General features: G+C 46.5%; 1 pseudogene; it reads right to left on the bottom strand.

Annotated features, from left to right (window-relative positions):
* The window catches only part of LOC101648218, a 12524-nt pseudogene extending 5198 nt beyond the window's left edge, over positions 1-7326 (bottom strand).
* Positions 7327-8818: the final 1492 nt, after the last annotated feature.

Below are 8818 nucleotides of genomic sequence, written 5' to 3'. Positions count from 1 at the left end.
ATGTGTGTATGGATTGGGATAACAGTTGTATGAGCCCCTAATAAAATGTTAAAAAAGAGAGAGAGAAAAAAAAAAAGAAATGTGGGCAAAGTGAGACCGTGGACAGCGTTCAATAGGAAAATAATAATAATTTATATTTTATCAGATGTCCATGAGGGTGGGAGGGTTGGGGAAGAAGGGAAAAAAGAGGAGCTGATACCAAGAGCTCAAGCAGAAAGAAAATGTTTTGAAAGTGATGATGGCAACATTTGTACAAATGTGTTTGATACAATTGATATATAAATTGTTATAAGGGCTGTAAGAGCCCCTATAAAATGATTTTTAATTAAAATTACTTTTACTGGACTCTTAAAAAAAAAAAAGAAAAGAAAGTTGTTTGTGCCTCGCCCCCCCACCCCCACCTCGGCCCTTTTCATTGCCATTGTCATTCATTCTATTGGGTGTGAGAAAGAGCCAGAAGTCTTCTCTAGCGCTGTGAATTCTGATCGATTTCTGAGGATTACTTTTAGACTCTAGCCTTGTTGTAATTTGAAAGCTCCGAAGAGACTGTTGTTTTTGTATGAAGCATTTTCTGGTTGCTTTTAAGGCGCAGGCTAAACTTGAAGGACTGTTTAACCTGTGCTTCTTGCCTGTGCCTCTTGAGGTGAAAAGCTCTTCAAGACCGGTTTGAGCTCTGTGAGCTTGGTGTAAATGCTTGAGCACTTGACTGCTAACCTGAAGGTTGGTGGTTGGAGCCCACCCCAGGGCCTCTGAGGGAGCAAGACCTGACAATCTACTTCTATACCTACTATAGCCTAAGCAATCCACAGGGGCAGTTTTACACTGAACCCTATGGGGTCTCGATGAGTCAGCAGCGATGTAATGGTACCAAACAACAATAGCTCTACAATTGGCAATGACCGCATGGGATCTGCCAATCGCCAACTGCACCTAGAATCATGGGGCTTGTGCTAGATCTGTAAAGAAAATTAGAGGACCCTGGAACAGGATCCCATTGTTGCCTGCTAGCCAAACTGAGGCAACGGAAAATGGATTTTGTAAAATCTGAAGCTACATTAACTTAACTGTTTTTATTTATTTATTTAAGTCATTTTATTGGGGGGCTCTTATAGGTCTTAGAACATTCATACATCAATTGTATTAAGCATATTTATACATATGCTGCCATCATCATTTCCAAAACATTTTGTACTTGAGCCCTTGTTATCAGTCCTCTTTTGTCCCCTCCCTCCCCCACCCTCCCACCCTCATGAATCCTTAATCAATTATATATTATTATTATTTTGTATCTTACACTGTCCATTGTCTCCCTTCACCCACATTTCTGTTATTCATCCCCCTCGGGGGAAGGGTGCTATATATCCAATCTTGTGATGGGTTCCCCCTTCCCTCCCTGCCCATCCCTTTACCCTCATGATATCGCTACTCCCACTACTGTTCCCAAGTGGTTTATCTTTCCAGAATTCCATGCGTTGAGAGTTCTTATTTGTACCAATATGTGTTCTCCAATCGAGCCAGGTTTGTAAGGTAGAACTGGGTCATGGAAGTGGGGGGAGAGGGGGACTCAGGAACTAGAGCAGTGGTTCTCAAACTGTGGGTCGTGACCCCTTTGGGGGTCGAATGACCCTTTCACAGGGGTCGCCTGATTCATAACAGTAGCAAAATGACAGTGATGAAGTAGCAACAAAAATAATTTTCTGGTTGGGGGTCCCCATCACATGAGGAACTGTATGAAAGAGTCAAGGCATTAGGAAGGTTGAGAACCGCTGAACTAGAGGAATGATGTGTGTTTCATCGGTGCTATTCTGCACCTTGGTTGAATCATTCCCTTCCTTATAACCCTTCTGTGGGGGTATATCTAATTGTCTACAGGTGGGCTTTGGGTCTCATCACACAGGCTGGTGTGCTCCTTCCATGTGGGCTTATTTGCTTCCTTTCACTCAACTGTTTTCATCATCCAGGTATCGAGTGTTATGATGTCCCAGGCACTGTGTTAACCAATGGGGAAACTGAGATGGACGAGACTAAAATCTCTGCCTCCTAGTTCCTTACAGTCTGGGGTTATTGGGCAGATCCAGCAACCAAACCAAGCTCTCTGCTAGCGAGTCCATTCTGACTCATATGGACCATCTAGGCAAGCTAGAATGGCCTTGTGGGTTTCTGACACTGTAATAACTCTCAACGGGAGCAGAAAGTCTCATCTTTCCCCCTTGGAGGAGCTGATAATTTCTAACTGCTGACCTTGTGTGTTAGCAGTCCAACGTGTAACCACTATGCTACGAGGGCTAGTCAATAAAAATATAGGAAGCTCGACTGAAGTTTGAGTGCCAGATAAAGAATAAATACATATGCGTTGATACAAATATGTCCCAAAGACATGCATGAAATACACTTAGTTGTTGATGGAAGTGGACCCTTCACTGCGCAGCCTGTATTTTATCTGGCACTTCTATCCAGAGTAAATGATAACGGCATGCAGCAGCAGAAGGGTGAGAGAAAAGAAGAAAGGAGGGGGAGGGAGCCACTGCATCCACTGATCGAGAATGAACCGGACGAGTTGCTGGCTTGAGGAGACCAAGGAACCTGATGCAAAATCTGGCTCTCGCTGAATTTCTCAGTCTTGTCGGTTCTACACAGTACCCAGTAGAGTTGCTTTCCCTCTGTTTTGTTAAAAAGTCTGCCCTCATGTGGTAGGAAACAAGTATTGGGTTAGAAGCTGAAATTCTGGTCTTTAGGCTCCTTGGGATGAACAGGATCCACAAAAGCTGGCCATTGGGAACAGAGAGCGTGACGCTGCCACTTGGTGGGTTGGGGGGCTGGTTCGTTTGTCTTGGTGGTGGACAGAGGGAGACTCTTGCTAGAATCAATTGCAGGGCAGTGGTAACTCGTTTCTTCACATGGTGGAGGAGAATGAGCAGCCTCCATAGGAGGGAGGCAGAGGGCAGTCTACTTTCCCAGTCTAGTCCCTCTTCCAGTGTTTTTTCCAGAAACTTGCTCAACTCATCCCCTCTCTCACCGATAGCTGTAGGATCCCTTTCTCCATCTCCTCACCTCATGGGTATGTATACTTAGGACTACCACCTTACAAATATCTATCATCTATCTTGATTGAAAATCATCCCTCCCATGTAGGAGGCCTGGCAGGGCATGATCAAGGGTAATGTAACTGAGAGGAATTACTGAAACCCAAATGAAGGCTGAGCATGATAATGAGACAAGAGAAAAGTAAAAGGAAATAGAGGAAAGAACTAGGAGGCAAAGGGCATTTATAGAGGTCTAAATAAAGGCATGTACAGATGTAAATATATTTATATATGAGGATGGGGAAATAGATATATATGCATATATTTATAGGTTTAATATTAAGGTAGCAGATGGACATTGGGCCTCCACTCAAGTACTCCCTCAATGCAAGAAAACTTTGTTCTATTAAACTAGCATTCCATGATGCTCACCTTTCCGACACGATCACTGAAGACAAAGTGGGTGCATGAGCAAATGTGGTAAAGAAAGCTGATGGTGTCCGGCTGTCAAAAGGTATAGCATCTAGAGTCTTAAACATGTGAAGATAAACAAGCGGCCATCTAGCTCAGAAACAACAAAGCCCACATGGAAGAAGCACACCAGCTTGTGTGATCAAGAGGTGTCGAAGGGATGAGGTATCAGGCATCAAAGAACAAAAAACCAAATCATTGTGAATGAGGGGGAGTGCAGATTGGGGCCCCAAAACCCATCTGTAGGCAACTGAACATGCCCTTATGGAAAGGTTGCGGGCAGGAGATGAGCCAGGCAGGGTGCAGTGTAGCAACGATGAAACATACAACTTTCCTCTAGTTCCTAAATGCTTCCTTCCCTCCCCTCCCCCAACTATCATGATCCCAATTCTGCCATACAAATCCGGCTAGACCAGAGTATGTACACTGGTACAGATAGGAACTGGGAAAACAGGGAATCCAGGGCGGATGATCCCTTCAGGACCAGTGGTGAGAGTGGTGATACCGAGAGTGTGGGTGGAAATGGGGAACCGATTACAAGGATCTATATATAACCTCCTCCCTGGGGGATGGACAGCAGAATAGTGGGTGAAGGGAGATGTCGTACAGTGTAAGATATGACAAAATAATAATAACTTGTAAATTATCAAGGGTTCATGAGGGAGTGGGAAGCATTGAGGAAGGGGAAAAACATGAAGAGCTGATAGCAAGGGCTCAAGTAGAAAGCAAGTGTTTTGAGAATGATGAGGGCAACAAATGTGCAAATGTGCTTGACACACAATGGATGGATGTATGGATTGTGGTAAGAGTTGTACGAGCCTCCAATAAAATGATTAAATTTTTTAAAATAGAAAAAATGAGAATGATGATGGCAGCAAATGTACCAATGTGCTTGACACAATGGATGGATGTAAGGATTGTGATAAGAGTTGTACGAGTCCCCAATGCAATGTTTTTTCAAAAAGAAAACAAAGAAAACCATCCCTCCCTCTTTCGTCACAGTCAGATAAGCTTCTTGAAAGAGTTGCCTGCAACATAGGTACAAATGTGCTGGATCCGTTTGATGCATGGATTGTTATAAGAGCAGGAAGAGCCCCCAATACAGTGACTGATTAATTGTTTTTATTACAAGAGTTGCGTGCACTCATTGTCTCCATTCTGCTCCTCCCACTGATTTCTGCAATGCAGTCGGGTCCTGCCCTCACCCTCCACCCAAACCGTTTTCCAGGGAGCTCTGGGCTGTGAGAGCCATTGCGCATGTCTCAGTTCACATATCGTGGTTACTTTGAGGACTAAGGTGCACTTGAACCAATCTATGATATTCCCATCTCCTCATGCCCATGTGAAAGACATTGGGCACTCAGTGGACATTGAATGAAGAAGACCAATGAAAGTTCAATGCTTTTGAATTGTAATGCTGCCAAAGAATAGTGAAGGTACCATGGGATGCCAAAAAACCAACCAATCTGTCTTGGTCTAAGAGGTATGGCCAGAGTGCTCCTTCGAGGCAAAGATGGTGAGACTTCATCTTACATACTTTGGACATGTTGTCAGGAAAGACCAGTCCCTGGAGAAGGACACCATACTTGATAAGGTCGAGGGGCAAAGAAAAACAAGAAGGCCCTGGACAAGATGGATAGACACAGGATAGACACATCCTTGTGAGGATGGCACAGGACCAGGGAGTGTTTCGTTCTGGGTTGGAACTAACTCGATGTCCCCTAACAACCAGAACAACATCTTTGTATTAGATCCTGTTTGACGATGTTGACCACTCCCTCGCTTTGGACACTATCCTTTCTAGACTTGACACCGCAAAGCCCAACAGGAAGGAACGCAGGCTTCTTTTCAGTCTCGTCCTCTGCATCCCCCTGAAACATTGAGGTCTCTGAAGGTTCAGAGCCCCTGGGTGGTGCCACTGGTACAGTACTCAACTCCTGGGTGGCAGGTTGTCAGTTCAAACCCACCCAAAACATGCCTCAAAAGACAGACCTGGTGACCTGCTTCCAAAAAGGCTCAGTCTTAAAGATCCTAGGGACCCTGAGTCCAGTCACTGATGACAGGTGTGCTTGGTTTCTCTTCTTCTGAGGTCTCAGGTCTAGGTTCTAGTCTACTCTCCCCTCCCTAGATTCTCTCCAAGCGGAATGGCATCCCATCCCAAGCAGTTGCTGATGATCCCCATGCGCCTCTGTCTTCAAGCCAGACCTCTACGATGAGCTATCGAGCCATTCCCACAGCTGCGAGCAAGAGCCCTTTCAGAGAAAATCCACCTGCTTCTAACAAGAAGCACCCATTTCTGTTCACATCTATCTACTGGGCAAGGAGTAGGCCTGTGAGTTTGACGCCAGTCTCAAGTCGCATGCTCCTCTCCTCTCTGTTGAGTATAAAAAAGGCTCCTCCATGTCTAGGCTATGTGATCTGGGGTGAGATATTTAGCCTGATTGGTAAAATGGGATGAATAATGGATGGTGTCAACCTCAGTGGGTTGTACCAGGATGAAATGAGATAATCCATCTAAAGTGCTTACTGGGTTTTGGCCCGGCACCCACATGACAAGGACTCACAGTGTTTGGTTCTTTTGTTGGACAGTGTGCCTGGGGCTGAACTCTGGCTCTACCTCTTCTTAGCAGCTTTTAAGCAAGTTCATTAGCTTTCTGAATCTCAGTTCCCGATTCTGTAAAACAGGCTAATAATACAGGGGTACCTCATTTTATTGTGCTTCACAATACAGAGGTGGGGGTTTCTTTGCTCATTTGTTTTGCAAGTTGAAGTTTTGTAACAAGCCTGCATCAAGCAACTCTACCAGTTCTATTTCTGTGGGCATAACAACATGCACCCACTTCATGTCTCTGTGCCACACGTTGGTAACTCTCATGAGATTTCACACGTTTCATACTGCGGGGTTTCATAGGATGGGGCGTGCATACATTTGTTACTGGTGATAGGTAGGAAGATTGGGAGAAAGGAGGGTTGTCTCCACCAAATGCCTAAGCTAAACCAAAAGTAGCTGGCCATGCCAGAAAAGAAAGGGGTTGCAAAGGAAATCAGGCACACATTAGACACCTATGGGGACACCAAAACTGGGCATGCACAGACCAAGGTCACCTGGTCACAGGTGGAGGTCAACCTGGGCATGCACAGTAGGCACCAGCAATATTAGGCCACATAGGTCTGCCTGACCTTAGCCACCAAGAATGGCCCATATGCTCCACCACGCCCCCTCAAGTAGTGGAGGAGGGATAACTAGCAGGGACCAAGGGCAGTTGCTCCCTTGTTCTGAATTCTTGCTGCAGTACCCCTTCCATGTGGTTTTCCCTGCTCCCCTGAAGCGGCCATATCAGTGCATTTCCCCGAGTGGCCTTGCACGCTTTGCAGAGACAGCGTGTACTGTCTGAGACTGTACTACCCGTAACGTCCCTTTCCCTCATAAAAGTGACTTGGATTTACCAAAATGCTTCTGCCCTGTGATTTCTTTCAGCGTCGAGAAGCAAGAAGTGAGGGAAACCATCCCAGAAACCTACCACTGGCAGAAGGTTCAGCGTTAATTGCCTCTCTACTCCTCGGTTCTTGTCCCAATCACGAGAAAGCTTGCAAGTGAGGAAAACATGCCAGACAAGAGTCAGAGAAAAGGTTTGAACAGAAAAAGTGAGTTTATTGGAGGGGGATACATTGGGAAAGAAGTCCAAAGGGGCCTTATCTAGTCTAACAGGCCCAGGAAAAGGTAATGCTAGAGCTTATATTGCCTAAGGGTGTATTTAATCACCGGAGGCTGGCTTTCTGGTGGGTCCTCTGCTAGTGTCCCCCCTTCTTTCAGGTCTGCATATTCCGGCATACTATCACCCCAGTACCCACACTTCACCCTGTGCTCTTGTCTCAGACCCACAACTCAAGTCTATTCAATCATTGTCTGGGTTGCGTAACATCCTGTCTTTCTTCCCCTGGCCAGTCCATTATCTCCAGTATCTCTGCTCTCTTCCATTGATAAGGAGGTGTATTCAATTCTGCCCCCCACCTTCCTTTGTCCTGGGGAGGTGTGTGTGGAAGCCTTTACCCCCCTCTTGAGTTTACAGTTCCTGCCAGTTTCCTTCCACTTACCACCTCTTCTGCCCTTGCCATTTTCTGGCTGGCTAACACTTTCATTTGTCCTGGGGGCTGAAAAACTTGTGTGACTCACTTCATTGCTTTCTTGAGGTGGTCTGGAACCAAATCCACAATAGATCCAAGGCATGCCTGGAGTGTCAACCCCAGAGGGTTGAGGTTGACATTCAGTGAGTGGACACAGCGACATTTAGAACAGTGCCTGGCATATAATAACTCAACTCAACTCACTGCCATCAAGTTGATGCCGACTCATAGCTGCCCCTGTGGGTTTCTGAGACTAACTTGTTACCGGTGTAGAAAGTCTCATCTTTCTCCCAAGGAGTGGCTGGTGGCTTCGAACTGCTGACCTTGTGGTGAGGAGGCCCACGTGGAACCACGACACCAACAGGACTCCTTGGAATAAATATACTTTTAGGAGGCAACGAATAAGGACACCTAGAAAAGTAAACGCTGTTATTACCCTTGTCCTCCGAAAACCCAGGAAGGCATTTAGGATTGGGTCACAGCAAAGCCACTCGGGCCTCATTACTGATCCCATTGTCTTCTACAAGACTCATGTATCCATGCTCCCTGAGGCCCACCAGGACATGGGGAGCGGCATGTGGACAGCAACCATCACCTGGTGTGTCACACCAGGGGCCGCTTGCTCCGCAATCTCTGACTACATGATTTCGAAAAGCTGCCCATAACTACATGGCACTCCCTTGGGCACGGGATGCTGACAGACCAGAGAGGCCACTTGGCTCTCAACCTGAACAAGAGTCTGCTGTTCTTATTTTCGAACAGAGGCGGGGGAGGCAGGGGAAGGTCTTGTATGAACTCTTAACAGTTTTGTCCTCTGCCACAGGTGGGAAGGGAATACCCCTGCCTTCTATATGTCTCAAAGAAGCCCGCCCTGCTCCCCAGCAGGGCTGGTCTCTCTCCCTGGCCATCTGACACTTGCACTTCCCCCAATGATGCTTACCACCTGCCTTCTCCCCAACTCCCCCAGCCGCCGCTCCACTTCTCAGCAGATGACCTTGCCTTGGACTACAAGAGGAAGCTTGGCCATCTGGGGACTTAAAGGCTTGAAAGTAAACAAGCGGCCATCTAGCCCTGAAGCAACAAAGCCCACATGGAAGCAGCACACCAACATGTGTGATCATGAAGGGCCAAAGGGACCAGGCTTCAAACACCAAAGGCCGGGGGTGGGGATCATATCCTGGTCAATGAGGGTGGCGCGT

Source organism: Echinops telfairi, unplaced genomic scaffold, assembly GCF_000313985.2.
Source record: "Echinops telfairi isolate 266 unplaced genomic scaffold, ASM31398v2 ScPeMD7_20;HRSCAF=75, whole genome shotgun sequence".
NCBI lineage: Eukaryota > Metazoa > Chordata > Mammalia > Afrosoricida > Tenrecidae > Echinops > Echinops telfairi.
Note: the sequence above shows the minus strand (reverse complement) of the source record. Positions and strands in the feature narration are given on the sequence as shown.